General features: G+C 52.0%; 1 protein-coding gene across 3 annotated transcripts in view; it reads left to right on the top strand.

Moving 5' to 3' along the window:
* The window catches only part of ALPL (alkaline phosphatase, biomineralization associated), an 84,586-nt gene that overhangs the window by 23,743 nt on the left and 44,139 nt on the right, over positions 1-16,704 (top strand). The window contains exon 1 of one of the 3 annotated variants that reach the window (XM_008537807.2): positions 10,180-10,365. The exons of 1 other annotated variant lie outside the window; for it this stretch is intronic. The gene's annotated coding sequence lies outside the window, so the exon portion shown is untranslated. Of the gene's footprint in view, positions 1-10,179; positions 10,366-10,888; positions 11,098-16,704 lie in introns of those variants that run through there. One more of the 3 variants, XM_008537805.2, reaches the window with a different exon arrangement.

The raw sequence follows: 16,704 nt of genomic DNA, 5'->3' as shown, positions 1-16,704 counted from the left end.
TTTACTCCACATAGACTGTCTGCCTTGAGGACAGGGAGTGATCAGGAAAGACAGGTGTAAAAAATGGCCTGAGCACAAGCAATATAATAATCTAGTATCTATTTTCATAATACACGGTAGCAATGAGACAGCTCATTCTTACTCTGTCCGAGTAGGGCCGGGCCTGAGACCATGCCTTTCCAATCTTGTCATTTCACAAATAAGAAAATAACATTTCAGTGTTATCGGCGGCTCCCGCAAGGGAGGGACTAGTGCGCGTGTAATTTAATTATGGACAGGTCCTAGCACACAGTAGGTGTTCAAAAAAAAATCTTCATTGGGGGGCCAGCCTGGTGGTACAGCAATTAAGTTTGCATGTTCCACTTTGGTGGCCTGGGGTTCGCTGGTTCAGATCCCGGGTACGGACCTATGCATTGCTTATCAAGCCATGCTGTGGCAGGTGTCCCACATATAAAGTTGAGGAAGATGGGCACGGATGTTAGCTCAGGGCCAATTTTCCTTAGCAAAAAGAGGAGGATTGGTGGCAGATGTTAGCTCAGGGCTAATCTTCCTCAAAAAAAATTTTTTTTCATTGAATCTGAATAAATCTTCATTGAAGATTTGCTGGAGGAGAGAAAAGGGTGGAAGCAGGTCTCTCTGAGCTTCTTAGGCATGATGGGCAAGTGGTGGGGGAGGAAGAGAGCCAGGTGGGTGCATCTGAGGCAGACTCTGACCTGCTTCCCTGCCAGTGAACAGTCGCCTGGTCCATAAGCAGCTTCTGTATCTAAGTAAGTGCAAAGCACCAGGATTGGTGCTTGGAGGAAATATTTCCCTGAAAGTCGTACTCTGGTCCTGTTTTGATGTGCCATGACCAGCCTGGCTCTGACAGCTGGAGAAGGCCCCCCTGCTCTGGGGACCCTCCCCTGCTGCCCTCAGGAGATGCCCACGCTCTGGGTTTGGCATCCATAATGATCATTTCTACAGGCCATCATGGGCAAGTTGCTTCCTGCCCCTCCCTCCTGGGGGAGGTCAGGTGACACTGGAACAAGGAGGGTATTGTGGCGTGAACCAGCATCCCAAACGTCCTTAAACGGATGAGGTTCTGGTGCACACTCCTGGCACGCACCTGCAAGTGTACCCATGGGCCTTAAGGAGGAGAACTAAGACGGCGGGGTGGTTGTGTTTTCTCTCCCTGAAGAAACAGAGACGTTGGATTATTTGTGGCTCATTTTAGGGAGAAATAATGAAGTGAATTTTCCTGGGTAGGGCATATTCGGTAAGACAAACAAAAATTTGGGTCAGGGGCTGACTGTCAGGAAATTCCAGGGATTTCCACGGGTCACTGGTACTGGAAGTGGGAATTGGAAAGTCAGAGGCTGGATCTAGTCGCTCACTGTCTTGGGCTGCAGGTCACTCTTATCTCAGTTGTCTCTGAGTAACGGTTCCCTTCTCCTCTCTCCCAGCTGGCGTGCTGGACTTCCTCAGATTCCACGTGGCTTCTCATGGCCCCAGGCATCCAGCGGAATCTGACCTTTCATCCCTCTCGGTCAACAATGCCTTCCTTTCAGAGTTTCTGAGTTCAGATTCTGATTGTGGAGTCAAGGGATTGGCTGAACCCGATCTAACTATCTGTGTTCAGAGGGATGCGGGTGTGTGAAGGAGGCGTCCCGTGATGGCTACCTGGAGCACAGGTCCTATGGGTGGTGCTTCCCCCCGGGACGAGGGCAGATGCAAGGAGACCTTCTAAGTCAGCGTGGTGGAGTGGGGATGACAGCGCGTCCTCTCAGTCTGAGAACCAAGGAGTAAAAGAGGTTTGTGACAGAAGGAAGTGAATGATGGAATCTCACCATATGGGCGTCCCGTTCCATTCACAGGCCTGTCCACCCTTCTCTACGAGCCGCCACGTTGGCACTGCACGACCCCGCCCCCACCCATAGTTGATTGGACCAGGCTTGGACATGTGACCCAGCTGGGCCAATCCGATTCTCTCTCCCGGGCTCTGGAGCTGCCACGCCTTAATGCTCTTGCTAGGGGAGCTGTCGGAGGCCAGGTCCTGCTGCAAAGACTGGGAAAAGGAGAGAGGAGTGAAGCGGGAGCAGAGAGAAGAAACACAAGATGGTCTGGATTGGTGACCGATCAGATCCCTACTTCCAGTCTCTTCTGGAGCCCTGGCTGCCTCCCTGCCCTTGGCTGTCATGGACAAACCTTGTAGTAAATTTCTCTTTTCCGTTGGTCCAGCAGGAGTGGTTTTCCGTTCCCTGCAGCTAGAATCCTCGTTAATACAGATATCTAATAACATCATAATAGTAATAGCTGAGATTTATAGAATGCTTATTGTGTGCCATGTACTCTTCCAAGGGGTTTATCTGGATTCTGTTATTTAAACCTCTCGACAACTCTACGTGGTATGCATTGTTATTCCCATTTCACAGCTGAAGAAGCTGAGGCACAGATAGGCTCGCTTGCTCAGGGTCACACAGCTAGTGAAGCCAGATGTGAAGCCAGGCAGTCTGACTTCAGAGTGTGGGCCACTGGCCTTTCCTATAGCCTTTTTAGATGAGATTACTGGGAGGTGGGGGCTCAGGCCGTCTCAGCCCACCAATCGCGTGTTCGCTCCAGTCCTGCAGTCGGCGGCTGCCCTCTGCCCGCCCTTCTGCCCTGACCACCCCCACCCACGGAGCTGGAGGGAGAGTCTAGAGTCCCTTGGTTTCCATGACACTGCACTTGGGGGTGGTAAACATTAAACTCACTGGTCTTCCTTCCTCTGAGTGCCCAGAGACCTCTGGAACCGTGTAGGAGGAAGCTGGAAAGGGGACAGGATCGCCCTGGAGGTTCAACACATGGTCATTGTCGCCTTCCAGAAACGCTTGCTGGGCACTTCCTAAGGAGCAGCAGCGCATCTCTTTCCCGCAAGGAGACGGAGGCACCACCGTCAGAGGCCTGGGCTGGGAATCGCGTGCCGGCTGCCTGCTGTGGAAGTGATCTCCAAGCCTCTGATTCATCCTGTGTAGAATGGGGATCATGATGTACCCATCCCCCCGGCGGAGAAATGAGATAATGTATCCAGAGGGCTTAGAAACCTGGATGGGGTAGGGAAGATGTTTACGTGTTACAGGAGAAAAGCAGGGACTCTTAAGAAGTGTATCCTGTGATCCCATTCTTTCAGAGTTTTTGTTTTGTTTTAACATCTGGAAAGATAAATATCGAGCTATTAAATGGGATATTTCTGTGTGATGAGATTACAGGGTGTTTTAATTTGCTTTTTCTTTTTGCATTTAGACTGTCTAGCATGAGCATAGATGATTTATATGTTTAAAAACATATCGTACTTTATACATATAAAATACTTGTTTAAATATTTACTTCAAAGTGCTTTGGCAAGTATAAAGCCCATAAATGCAAGGCTGTGTGTATTTGCCTAAGTCCTAAAGCTGCAATGTGGGGGATATTTGTCAGTTGCCTCCCCAGCGCACACTCCCCTCTTTTCCTTTTGGGGCATATTGGGTGGATTGGAGCCTATCCCATCTCCACACGTGGGCCTGGGTTGGCCTAAATAAGTCATTGTGGTGGCTGGATTAGGGAGCCAATGACGGAGGTTGGGTCCCCCAGACTTAATTCCAAGACTCGTGCTTGTTTGGGGAAGTTGACTTCCACTTTTTTGATATATTAAAGGTGACTCCCACATGTCACCTGGGAACTTTCACCTGGGTGAGAATGGGGCCAAGATGGAGGAAGAGGAGCTGAGAAATGGAAAGAGAAAAACCAGGTCCTGATTACATCACTGAGCCACTGGAAAAATCTCTTGAATGTAGCCTTTTCTGTTTCATGAGCCAATAAATTTATTTTATTTTCGAAACCAGTTTGAGAAGCTGCATTTCCTGTTCCTTACAACCTCCTAACTAATAAAGGAACTGGGAGCCGAAGTGGGATGTTGTGAGTGACAGACCCTACAATGCAGAACTCGTGGGGCTGAGGAGGCAGTCGGAGCACAGGTGGCTTCAAGGCTCCTGGCGGGGAAGCTGGCAATTCTAAAATAGCTGATGGGGAAGGGGTTGGTTAGTCGGTTGAATCTTGGAATTCAAACCAGGTGCCCACAATCCTGCTCTTTTAGGAGACGTGCGGGAAAATTTCAGGATTTTGGAATGGTTGTTAATTTCTTGTCGTCATTAGTAAATTCCTACAAGAAAGAGACATGATTCCTTTGACATAGGCCTGTTTGAAAGGAAAGATGGAAGAACTGGGATTTTGTTGAGAGGCCCTTTATACCTAAGAGGTGCAATTCAAGTTGATGGTGAGTTCAGGATTCCAGCCAAAAGGCTGAATTCTCTACTCCAAGCTATATTTAGTATATTTAGGCCAGGAGGTGGGAGACTTAGCAGGAGATCAAACTGAAGACCCCTCAGGTTCCTCCCAAGCACATCCCATTAAGCATTTTTTTCTCTTTTTTGAGGAGGATTAGCCCTGAGCTAACTACCACCAGTCCTCCTCTTTTTTTGCTGAGGAAGCCTGGCCCTGAGCTAACAGCCGTACCCATCTTCCTCTACTTTATATGTGGGATGCCTGCCACAGCATGGCGTGCCAAGTGGTGCCATGTCCGCACCTGGGATCCAAACCGGCGAACCCCGGGCCGCCGAGAAGCGGAACGTGCGAACTTAACTGCTGCGCCACCAGGCTGGCCTCTCCATTAAGCATTCTTCATCTGACAAAGACACCTAACTCCTGGACTCACACTTCTGCTGGGATGCAGACTGTGGACCAGTGGCCAATTAGTGGCACCTCTGCCCCCCTGCTACGGCTTTGACACGCTAATGTAGAGGCCATCCATTAAACCAAGGGCAGGGAGATGTACTGAGCCCAAAGCCAGTTGTCAAGAGATAGATACCCCAGGTCATGTTCTGGACACAAAAATGTGGCAAGGTCTTCATGTATTGACTAGAAGCAAATAAATCAGACACCTACTAAGCCTTTAAGAATATAGCTAAAATAATCCCCAATCTGGCCAATATCAGCCTGTCATTGCCCAAGCCCTAAAGCATCCTCAGGTCCTTGAACTTGCATCTAACAGGAAGTGGGATGCTAAAGTGGTGCAGCCCCTCGGGGGACCATCACCAAGGCCTATCTCAGGTGTGTCCGTTGAAGACAGAGAGATGGATGGACAGGCTGGTGCACAGGAAGGAGGATGGAGGAACCTACAGGAAGATTTTATCAGAGATGACGAAAGCCCTGTGTGTGTAGGTGGGGTGGGAGGAGATCTTCTCTCCACCATCCTGGGTAGAGCCAAGCTCTTTCTCTACTTCTTAGGAATGGCTTCTTTCCTGCCTCCATTCTGGAAATGCCACTGGACTGCTAAGGCTGGGCCTGCCCGAATCCGCTCTGGCCTCTGGAATCCAGCCCCCAGCACACAGCCTTGACCCTTCCTCTTGGCCTACAGCCTTCTCCAGGGCTAAGAATAGGAAGCAACATGCCCTTTCTTGGAGCTTGGAGGCTGCTCACAAGTCTCTTTAGAAATAGAGGACAAAATGGGGACATTGTTCCCCGGACAATAGAGTTTACTCACAGAGGGGGCTCCCCAGTTCTTTTTGAGGAGGGTTTCCTTTAAGGGCAGCTGGGACTGGAGGACACTCTCTAGGCCAGAGGCTGGCCAGTTTTTAGGGCACTGAGCACAGGGCTGACTGCTGGGAGAGGCCTGGGACTGAGGATGGAGCTGTGGGTGTGAAGGGGGGGAACACTCGGGTTAGCACTGCCTGACAGAGAGGGCTGAGACAGAGGAGGTGAGGGCTGGAGCACGGGCTAGTTTCAAACGGGGATTAGGACAGGGTTTGGGGCAGGATTAGAGAGATAAACCTAAGACTGGGGCTGAAGCCAGGCCTGGGATGAGGCTTGGGGGTTACCGCTGGTCCTGGGAGGGCATGTCGCACACTGCTCAAAAGCCCAGGCATTTGACACAGGCAGCCTGGGCTCTTCCTCGACTACCTGGGTGGTCTCAGGCGGGCTCTCTCTCACCTTCGATCTTTGCTCCAATTTCATCTTCTCTCTCCTGAACACCCTATTCAATGCCACAATCTGCCCCCCTCGGCACTTCTGTTCCCCTTATATCTTCTCTAGCTCTTTATCCACTCCGTTATAATCTTCTAACTTACTATACAATTTGAGTGTTTTTTTTTTTTTAAAGATTTTATTATTTCCTTTTTCTCCCCAACACCCCCGGTACATAGTTGTATATTCTTCGTTGTGGATTCTTCTAGTTGTGGTATGTGGGACGCTGCCTCAGCGCGGTTTGATGAGCAGTGCCATGTCCACGCCCAGGATTCGAACCAACGAAACATTGGGCCGCCTGCAGCGGAGCGCGCGAACTTAACCACTCGGCCACAGGGCCAGCCCCACAATTTGAGTGTTTTAACAGCGATTGTTTATTATCTGTGTTCCCTAACTAGAATTTCAGCTCCGTGAGGACAGAAATCTTTTTTTCATGTGTGTTCCCAGTTTCTAGAACAGTGCCTGGCACAGAGAAATATTTGTTGAATGAATAAAGTTGTCTAGCCTCTCTGAGCTGAGAGTGTCCTCCTTTGATATGTGAGGATGACAGGAATAATGCAGGGAGGAGCAAATGAGATCTCGCCCGTAAAGGGCTTTGCGCCAGCCTGGCGGGCGCTTCCGCAAATGGCAGCCCGTATGTGCCTCACTTTCCTCATCTGTAAAGAAGGAATAAAAGTTCCTACTCTGTAGAGTTGTGAAGCTTAGATGGGTTAATGTGTACAAAGTACTTAGACCAAGGCCTCACACGAACTCAGTGTCCAATAATGCTGGGCAGCATCATTATTGGCTTAATGACGTTGCCTCTGCTTTCTTAGTCTCTTCCATCTCATGCCTTTTGGTTTATTGTTTTCTTTTATTTATTTATTTATTATTATTATTTTTTAAAGACTTAATTTTTTTCCTTTTTCTCCCCAAAGCCCCCTGGTACATAGTTATATATTCTTCGTTGTGGGTCCTTCTAGTTGTGGCATGTGGGACGCTGCCTCAGCGTGGTTTGATGAGCAGTGCCATGTCTGTGCCCAGGATTCGAACCAACGAAACACTGGGCCACCTGCAGCGGAGCACGCGAACTTAACCCCTCGGCCACGGGGCCAGCCCCTCATTGTTTTCTTGAATTGAAGGAGAGGCTGGAAATGGCTCTGGGAGTCAAATGGCCGAAGCTTTGGTTATGCTTGTGCTCAAAATAAAATGATCCCTGAAATCCAAGGGCCAAAACAGACAAAGGGATTCCAGACCCTCCTCTTGAAATATCCACCTAGATTTCAGGCGGTCTTTCCCCCAGCCCTGCGTTGGAATGACTCCTCGCTGTCCCCCACAAACAGGCTTTAGAGTTTTGTTCTTCTCGCCGACCCTTCTCCTTTATCGCTCCCCACTGAGGACCTGACCCCTCTGTGCTCTCCATGTCAGCATTTCTCGCTGCAGGAGGATCCCCAGGAGTCAGTGCAAATGAGGATTAAAACTCTCGGGCTCTTGGCCTTCTCACCTCTAACTCGGCTTTTAATGCTGGGTGAACTTTAGGCCTGGTTCAAGACAGGCAACTCATGGATGCACTTAATAAATAAAGAATGAAAGAATGAGTAGAAAAAGCCCCAGCTCTGACCGTGACCTTTAGACAACTGATGTCTCTGGCCTTTGGTTTCCTCGTTTCTCATGGGGATTATAAATGCCTGCCCCATCCACCTTGAGTTGTAAGACTCAAATGAGATCATCAGCTCTTACAGCAAAGATAGCTTGGAGGTCGAGCAGTCCAATTTGCTTATTTTGTCAACAAGGAACGAAGCCCCAGAGATAAGATCTGTATAGACACAGAGAAACCTAATGTATTGAACTGCTTTCTATCAGCTGAGTGGTTCTGGTATCCTGAATCTGGGCTGGATTTAGAGATTGTCCAGTCCAACCAGCCAGAGGGAATCAGAGCCTTTGCGGGGAAAGCGACTTGCTCAGCTCACTCAGAACGCCAGGGCAGAGCTGGAAGGCAGAGCTCCTAGTTCCTGGTCCAGCCTCCTTCCTGCTGCGTGGACAGTACCAGGAGGGGTGGCATCCAGGGAGCGGGGGAGGCAAGGGGTGCTGGGTGCCCCCCGCCTCAGTTGAATTCTCCCTGGGGGACAGAACCTAGGGGCAGAGTAGGCGGGGTGAGGGAGGAAGGTGGCAGGGCTGGCCAGGCAGCAGTCCCTTTTGCTAATAAACAACACCTGGACTCTCAAGGTGGGAGGGTACTGGGAGAAAATCACTAGACACAGCGGACCATGCTGGCCATGTGGCGCAACCAGAGGTGCCGAGCCCCCATAGCTTCGCGGAGGTCAGAAATCAGGGGCAGGTGCTGGGGGCCATGATAGGCGGGATGTGTTTCCCCAGCTCCCTGTTGGCTCAGCCTCCCAGCCTCTGCCCAGGCTGCAGCAGGCGGACTTTCCAGGCCTGAGCATTTGTCCCCAGCTCACGGATGAAGACATCATTTCCAGGCTCCCTGTATCCCTAAACACTTCCTTGGAGTCTGAGCCATTACAGAGCCTCTCCCAGGTTTTGTGCTCAGTCCCGGATGCTTTCACCTACAATTTCTTATGCAAAAGTGTTGTGTTTCTTAAATTTCATTCATTTATCGCCTCCATGATTTTTGCCATAATAACTAACCTATTAAATATATAAATAAATAATATTTACTCCATGTTTTGGTTCACTTTTTTAAAAGATTTTATTTTTCCAGTACATAGTTGTATACATATTTTTTTAGTTGTGGGTCCTTCTAGTTGTGGCATGTGGGATGCCACCTCAGCATGGCTCAGTGAGCGGTGCCATGTCCACGCCCAGGACCCGAACCAGGGAAACACTGGGCAGCCGAAGTGGAAAGGGCGAACTTAACCACTCAGTCACTGCGCCGGCCCCTGGTTCACTTTTTGAAAACATAAGCTTATGTCAAAAAGGAAACTTTATATCACTCCTGTAAATAAACAGCATCAATTGCTAAAAATACAAGAAGAAAAAATAAATAAAAAGATGTTCTTGGTTTCTGGTGCCAGATCCTAGTTCTGGTTTCAATCCCACTGACAAGTCACAAGCGTGCTCTCTCTGGGCCTCTGTTTTCTTCTCTGTAAAATGGGTTTATTCAGACAATGTATGCAAGATGCGTGGCCCTGAGCTGGCACAGAGTAGGTAAGGGAGAGAATTCTGGGCTACTGTTGGTTCTGCCGGTGTGGACACCTTCTCCCCTCTGCTGTGGACTCAACACCCTCCCGTCCCTCTTCCCTACTCCATTTATCTAGAATTTTCGAGTTTTCTGTGCACGTTTCAACCACTGTCTTATATGACTGCGGCATGCATCACCTGGTAAGGGAAGCCAGGGGAGATGGTGTCTGCCTGTTAAGAAGCAGGAGTGTCCGCTTGGGTTGAGTGGCTTGCCCAAGGACACCAGGGTGGGTGGAGACTTGAACTCGGCGCTGTCTGACTTCACTCCTGGGACATGTGGGCTCCCTCCTGGATCACCCCAGCAGGCATGTCCTGGGGCTCTGGCTGGGACACAGTCAGCAGGAACCCTGGCTGGCCCCTTCCCTCTCTTAAGAGAAAAGAGGAAACAGACCCTGTCTAGGGAAGTCCCCCCTCCTGAAGCCACCACCGCTCTGAGGTCTCCCTCTGCTTCCTCTGGCCCTAGCCAAAGGCACAGCTAAGGGCAGGGAAGAGAGGAAGAGGCTAGCGGTCTGGTCTGGAGTGAGAAGGAGAGAGAGAGCGCAGGGAGAGTCAGAGACACAGGTGGACAGAGACAGAAAGAGGACACGTGGACGGAGATGGATAGAGACAGAGAGACTCAACAAAAGACACAGAGACAGACCCACAGAGAGGGGCAGATGAGACACAGGGCGCGAGAAAGACACCCACAAACAGACACAGAACGAAGTTGGAGCCAAAGATAAAGACAATTAAAAGGAGGCGCACAGAGACAGGAATCAGAGCCCGCGCTTGCAGAGGGGTTCGGAGGGTGGGGGGCGCCGGGGCGGCCGGGAGGCGGAAAGAGCCTGAGAGCGCGGGTGCGGCGGGACGCGCAGGGAGCAGCGCCCCGGCGGCCCCAACCCCGCGCGGGGCCCGAGCGGAGCCGGGGTGGGCGCACGGCTTGCCGGCAGGGGGCGCCCAGGCCGCGCAGCCAGACCTGCCGGGGCCCGGGCAGGGGCCGGGGCCGGGGGCGGGGCGGGGGCGGGGGAGGGCTACCCCCGCCGCGCTCGGGCCCCGCGGCCGCCTTTATAAGCCCGCGGGGGAGGTGGCCCCGCCAGCATCGCGCTCCCGCCACTCCGCGCCCTCGGCCCCAGTGCACCGACCCCACGTCAGTTGTGCCAGGACAGACCCTCGCCCACGAACTCCGTGCAGGTAAGGACCCGATGCTGCCCCCCGGCTTCCCGGGACTCCCCGAGACTTGGTCGATCCCCGGCTCCTCCCACATCCTCCCCTCGCCCAGGGGTGGCGGCGAGGTTGGATATAAACGGCAGGCAGGGACCTCCGCGCCCCCACACCGCCCACTGCAGCCCATTCAGGACTTTCAGCCACCTGTCCCGCTCCCGTACTCGCGCGCATCCGAGGCTCCTGGCGGGGGCGCTGGGCCGGGCTGGAGGTTGGAAGTTGTGCCCGCCAAGCGCGCGAGTTAAGGGGACCGCGCTCGGGACCGCCGCTGCAGCCCTGGGGTCTCCACCTCCGGGGCGGCTGCCTGGGACCACCACCCTCGGTCTAGACACCTCCCCCCGGTGCCCCGTGACTGAGCAGCCCCTATGGTATCCCCTTGATCGGAGATCAAGAGACCCGGGCTGCCTACTCCAGCTCCCTGCCTGGTGCCTTCTCATGCCTCCAACCTAGTAGCCAATAGAACTTTCCAGAGCCGCCGCGGGAGGAGGCTGGTCTGTCCGGGTGGAGTCTGAAGTAGTTTGGGCCACGACTGGGAGGAGTAGAGGGAGCAAGGCGCTCACGTCCGGGAGGCACGGTGGGGAGGAGAAAGGGGACACCCGGCGTCTCCTTGGGGACGGAGGGGACGGGCACAGCAGCCATGGGGCTAAGCTCTGGAGTCCCCGAAGCCGTGAGTGCCTGCGACCCACCTCTGGGCGCGAGCAGGTGAGGTGGGCTGCCCAGGGATGGTTCCCGTGCCCGGTCTTGATAAGAACGGGTTAAAGACATGTTCACAATGCTGGGGCGGGAAGCTGAGGACTCCATCCTCCCCCCGCATTGTCCTTTCTGACCCTTTTCCAACACATAATGGGGTTGGGGGAGGGGGCCTTTACAAAGGCCTCTGGGTGGAGGGCGAAAGCCCTGGAGGTCAAAAGAGGGGGCGATTCCCGGCGCAGAAGGGCCTTTGGGCCCTGGGAAAACCCCGGACTCTGCAGGTGGGCGGGGCTTGCCAGGAGGCGGGGCCGGCTCCCGCTCCAGTGAAGAAGACAGCCGCCTTGTATTGCGTGTCAACTCTGTTGCCCCGCCTGCTCCAACATTTCACGTGCGTCGTTTCGTTCACAAGTGGGGAAACTGAGGCCTAAAGAAGTTAAGCAAGTAGTGGGACCAGGATTTGAACGCAGACTCTAAACCCTACAACCTCAGATCCTGCTTCCACTCTCCTGCCCAAGAGATGGGGGCTGAGCCTTGATTTCTCCTTGCGGCCCTGCCTGCCAAACCCTCCTACTTGTCTTCTCCAAATCTTTTCCCCTTCTCAACTGTGTTGTCCACACCCCACCCACTCCACTCCCTGCCCATCTTGTCCCTCTGCCTCCTCTTTTCTTCTTGAACTCCATGTCTCACCCCAAGTGGAGGAGGGCCCTGGACACAGCTTCCCGACTGCCCAGGCCCTGGAGTGAGACAGGCTGGGGTGTCTGTGTCGGTGGCCCCACCTGTAAAATGGAGAGTGTGCCACTCTCGTAAGACTGTTGTCTGGAGTGAAACTGAATTGAGGCCAGAACAAAAATGCTGTCTTCATTCAACAAATATTTGTGAAGCTTTGTGCCAAACCTTGTTCTAGGTGCTGGGAACGCAGCAGTAGGTTAAACAGATGAAAGTCCTCTTCGTGGAGTGGACCTTCGGACATTTGCAGAACAGAATTTTTTAGGCTCTGAAGTTGGCATTTTAGAATTAGAATCAAGCAATTCGCAAGGAAGGAGATTAAAATGCCGTCACGCGAGTAAAATCGATCGGCCAACATTTGTTCCTTCCCAATAGAGGAGGCAATGTAGCTGTGTGACCTGGGATGAGTTCTGTCCCCTGTTTCCTGCCCTGACTCAGTCTCCTACTTTAAGCTGAGGAGATCAATGAATGATACCTATTGGGAGGGGGGGTCTAGATATAATTAATACCTGCAAGATGTTTGGCCAGTGCCTATGCTTGAGAAAACATCGGCTATAATCAGCTCTAAGCTCAGCAGAAAAATGCAACGCTGAGACTGGGCATAGCGTTATGTCACTGCCCCAAACCCTGGAAACCCGTCGCCCAGTTTCGCCTAGGCTCTGCCCGTTCCCTGACGGGCTGTGCTGTCTGGTGGCATGGTGCCCTCCTTGCCCACACTCAGATGCCACCTCCTACCATCCTAGACACAGCCTTGGTCAGGAGCCTGGAGTTCTGTGCTGGGAACAGGTTTGGGGCCGCTGTCTCCCAGTACCTCCTGCCCTCTGCCCGTCCTTCTGCCTCACTGTGTCCCAGCTTGGATATGGGGTGAAACCAGACTCAAGCCCTGCCTGTCCCCTGGCTTACATACCTGACGTTCCCTTCACGCTAGATGCAATCCTCATGTTACATATGAAGAATACCGTCTTGGAGAAGCCGCTTGCCCAAGGACACACAGATGCTCCCGAGGAGCTTGGGCTAGAGCCCAGGTGTCTAGAATTCCAGGTCTGGTGCTCCCGTGTTGTACGAATCTCTGAGGATGAGCCCTCTTCATCCAGGGGTGGGATCCAGCGGCATAGCCCAGAGTTCTCACCTTGAAATGGGTCCAACGCAAGTTATAAATACAAAACCCAGAGCTGGAAGAGAACATCGCAGGGAGGGTGAACAAGCTGGGCTGAGGACCAGCGCTCAGAAATCTCTGCGTGGCCACAGGAATGCTGACTCAGCCTCCCAGCCATTGCCGGCAGGCTGGAGCTAGGCTGTGCGGTATGATTTTTTTTTTTTCCTTCGAGAGATGGCCTCACTTTTAGAGGGCAGCTGGGGGCAGTAGATTGCAGGTTTATTCCCAGCACCACTGTGTGGCCCTGAGCAAGTCACTTTCCCTCTCTGAGCCTCAGATGAGGAAATCGTCTATAATGCGGGTATAATAATATGTACTTTGCAGAGTTGCTATGAGGGGCAAAATCGTAAGTGGTTTTTCACCGTTGCGCTGAACCAGTGTTGGTGATTGTTATTGAGAAGTTAATATGCCCTGGGAGGCGGTTTCAGCAGTATTTTCCTGCACCACTACTAAGCCCATGAGGGCCCGAGGGAAGGCCCTGTGTGGGTTACAAAGGCCTAGACAGCAGAGAAAATACTGGCTTTGGGGTTGGCATCTTGGGTTCCAATTCCTAGCTGTGTGACCTGAGGCAAGTCACTTTGCCTCTCTGATTGTTGGGTTCATAGTCGGCCCTCGACAACTTTTCTATGATGCTCAGTGTCCAAAGAACATTCAAGAATATTCTCTATATTTTTCCACCTCCCCATACCACTCCCCAACATTTCATAATTGCTCCCAGAAAAACTTCATGCTTAAAGTTTTCCATGCGGAAATTCTCAACCTCACTGTGGCATGAAATCAATTGTTTGCATTTAATTTGACTTCTTAAATTAAGGGGTAAAATTTGAGATGAGGGTGTTGGGGGTGGGGGGTGAGGAAAACGAAGTTAAACCAGATGTGTTTTTGTTTAACTGTCGGGTGGTGGTTAAACTACTTGGGTATTACCATCCTTCTTCCAGTAACCAGGAGTCAGGTTTCACTAAAAATTGTAGTGTTCCTTCCTGGCAAGTGTGGACTTGCCCTCCCCGTTATTATTATTACTATTTTATATGCATCTGAGGCCACAAAGTCCCGGCCGAGAGGAGACCTCATAAAGGCCTAGAATTTCAGGGCTGGAAGGCGTTTAGAGGCTTGCCCTGTCAACTGGCTGCTTTGCAGACCAGGGAGACAGAGGCCCAGAGAGGGGAAGGGGCTCGCCCAGCGTCACTCAGCTGCTTAGGGCAGAGTTGGACTACGAATTCAGTCTCCTGGCTCTAAGCTCTGTGACCTTTCCAGAAGTAACCACTGTCTTGAATGTGGTGTGTATCATTTCCATAGTAATCCTTAGTATATCTATTTTTTGTAAAGAAAGAATTGTTCAACGGAGGGTGCAGACAGTGTGGGTTGGTAGAAAAAGATCTTCAACTCAGGAGAGCAGAGTTTAGGTCCTTGAGTTGTTGATACACTACCTGTGTGACCTTGGGCAAGTCACTTCCCCTCTCTGAGCTTCAGTTTTTTTTATCTGTAAGGCAAGATGCCCCAGGAGCAGGGGCGGGGGGTGAGACTTCCCTAAGGCTTGAGTGGGTCTAATTCAGTGACTTGGTTCTCATGTATTTATGGCCTAGCTTATGGCAGGTCAGTCACCAACGGCCCTCCTAAGGTGGCGGGAGTGGTGGATTGTTGACTCCGGCAGTGATTTCAAAACTTTCATTTAGTTGTTTGTGTTGTTAAACCAGGAGATTTCATCTTACTTGTCCTAAAAGATCAGAAGATGTGGCCACGCTCGTGTCAGACGTCACTAGTCGACACTGCTCTTTCTCCTTCTACACGTCAGCTTCCTTCTCTATGCGCTCCCTCAGGCAGCCATCGTCAAGCAGTTAGAGTTGGCACACAACGCTGAAGGACATCTCAGAACCGTGTCAGATTTAGTCATGGTCTCGGGGGGTGGAAAAGGGACAGGCCCAGGGTGGCACCCGGTCGGTGTCACCATGCTCCTCAGTCTTTTTTTCCTTGTCTGGGAAAGCAGGAGAAACCCCGAGCTAGACTGTGCCAGAACTCACCTCTGGTGGCGGCTGGGGACCTTCCATGGGGCACACAGCTGTGCCCGGGTTCAGTCCTCAAGGGCGGCACTGGTCACAACCCAGGCTTCAAATAAGAGTGAAAAGTAAGAGGCTGGTTTCAGATGGTCCTGGAGAATTAGGCACACCCCTTCCCCTATTCTTTAACAGTATCAAGAGTAATAGTAAGTAGTAATAAGAGTTCTCAACAGCCACTGAATATTTATTATGCACCGGGCCGCTCTAGTAAATGTTTTATGTACATCCACACGTTTACTCCTTGTAACAGCCCGTTTTTCCAGTGAGGGAAGTGACTCGGAGGTGAAGTGATACACCTGAGTTCCCGCAGGTGGGGAACCTGAGGAGACACTGAGACTCGAATTCGCGTCTGTGCAGCCCTGAAGCCTGCTCCCCTCCCGGCTCAGGGGGGCACTGCCAGACTCTGCACTTGCTCCTCCTCAGCTCCCCCTCGTCATCTCGCATGGGTGACTGGGACGCTCCTTTCCCTGCGGGGAGCGCTCCCAAGTGCACATGGGAGGAGCACGGTGAATGCCTCCCATCTTTGCAGCTTAGGCGATTGCACCTGGGATCCCGCAGCAAGGGGGTGGGAATCCTGCCCCGGGAGTTCCACATCCCCAGGTCTGGCTGAGCAGATGGACGGCCAGGGGAGCCTGGGCGGGAGATGGGAACTCCGTAGTGTTGCAGCGGAGGTGGGGTTGGGTTTGCTCCCGTCCCGGATGGACATTCCTTAGTCATGTTTCCATCAGCCCCATGTCCTGGATGAGTCACTTTAAAACTCCTAACCTCACTTTCCAGGCTCCTATCATACTTTCCAGTTTTTAAAGCCATTTCTTCCTCATGAACTCACTGAATCTTTTTAACAGTCCGATGAAGTATTATCTTCATTTGCAAAAGGGGAAACTGAGGCTGAAGTGAAAGCGATGGTAAAACCAGCCCTCACGCTCAGGTCAGGATCCCCAGCTCACGGTCTTCCCCCAAACTCGTCCCCAAGGAGCTCACATCTTTGCCTTTGCACCTGCTGTGCCCTCCGTGCCCGTGTTACCACTTGGTATCTTTGCTGCTCTTCTGGATCTTGCTGGGAAATCTTGAGCTGTTGTCATCTGATCATCCCGTGGCGTCTGGCTCTGGGCGTGAGTCCCTGGAGGGCAGGACGCCCATCTGATTCATTTGTGAGTTCCGGTGTTTAACAGGGTGCCTGCATTCGGCACGAGTTTAATGTCCTTGAGTTAGTGAAAGGCTGTCACACCTGGTGGGGTTTCCATAGCCCAGCTGGGCTTGGTTCCCCTGGGAAAACCTGTGAAGGCTGTCCTCCTGGGTTTGACACCTGGGCCACCCTGGGCTGAGCCCAGCTGCCCTTCCCGGATCTCCACTCGTGTCTGCATCTCTCCATCGATGACACCAGCTCATAAATGGTTAGTGATTGGCAGCATGCCAAACCAGTGTCCCTATTGGTGGCTCAGGCCCCTAGTCAGGTATGGGTTCCCCAGTGTCATACCTCTGACCAGTCTTTTTGTCCATTTTGTTCACAGATGTACCGTCAGTGCCAAACAACCTAATTTCTTTAATACTAATAGTAACAACTGTCATTTGCTGAATCTATATATACCATGCTTCCTGGGACACAGTATGCATTTAATACATATTTGGTGAGTGAATGAATACTTGCACATTGCATCCTGAGGCTGAGCCCAGATGGAAGTT

The sequence above is a fragment of the Equus przewalskii genome, chromosome 2, assembly GCF_037783145.1.
Source record: "Equus przewalskii isolate Varuska chromosome 2, EquPr2, whole genome shotgun sequence".
Classification (NCBI taxonomy): Eukaryota; Metazoa; Chordata; class Mammalia; order Perissodactyla; family Equidae; genus Equus; species Equus przewalskii.
The sequence above is the reverse complement of the archived record's forward strand: the minus strand, read 5'-3'. Positions and strand labels throughout refer to the sequence as shown.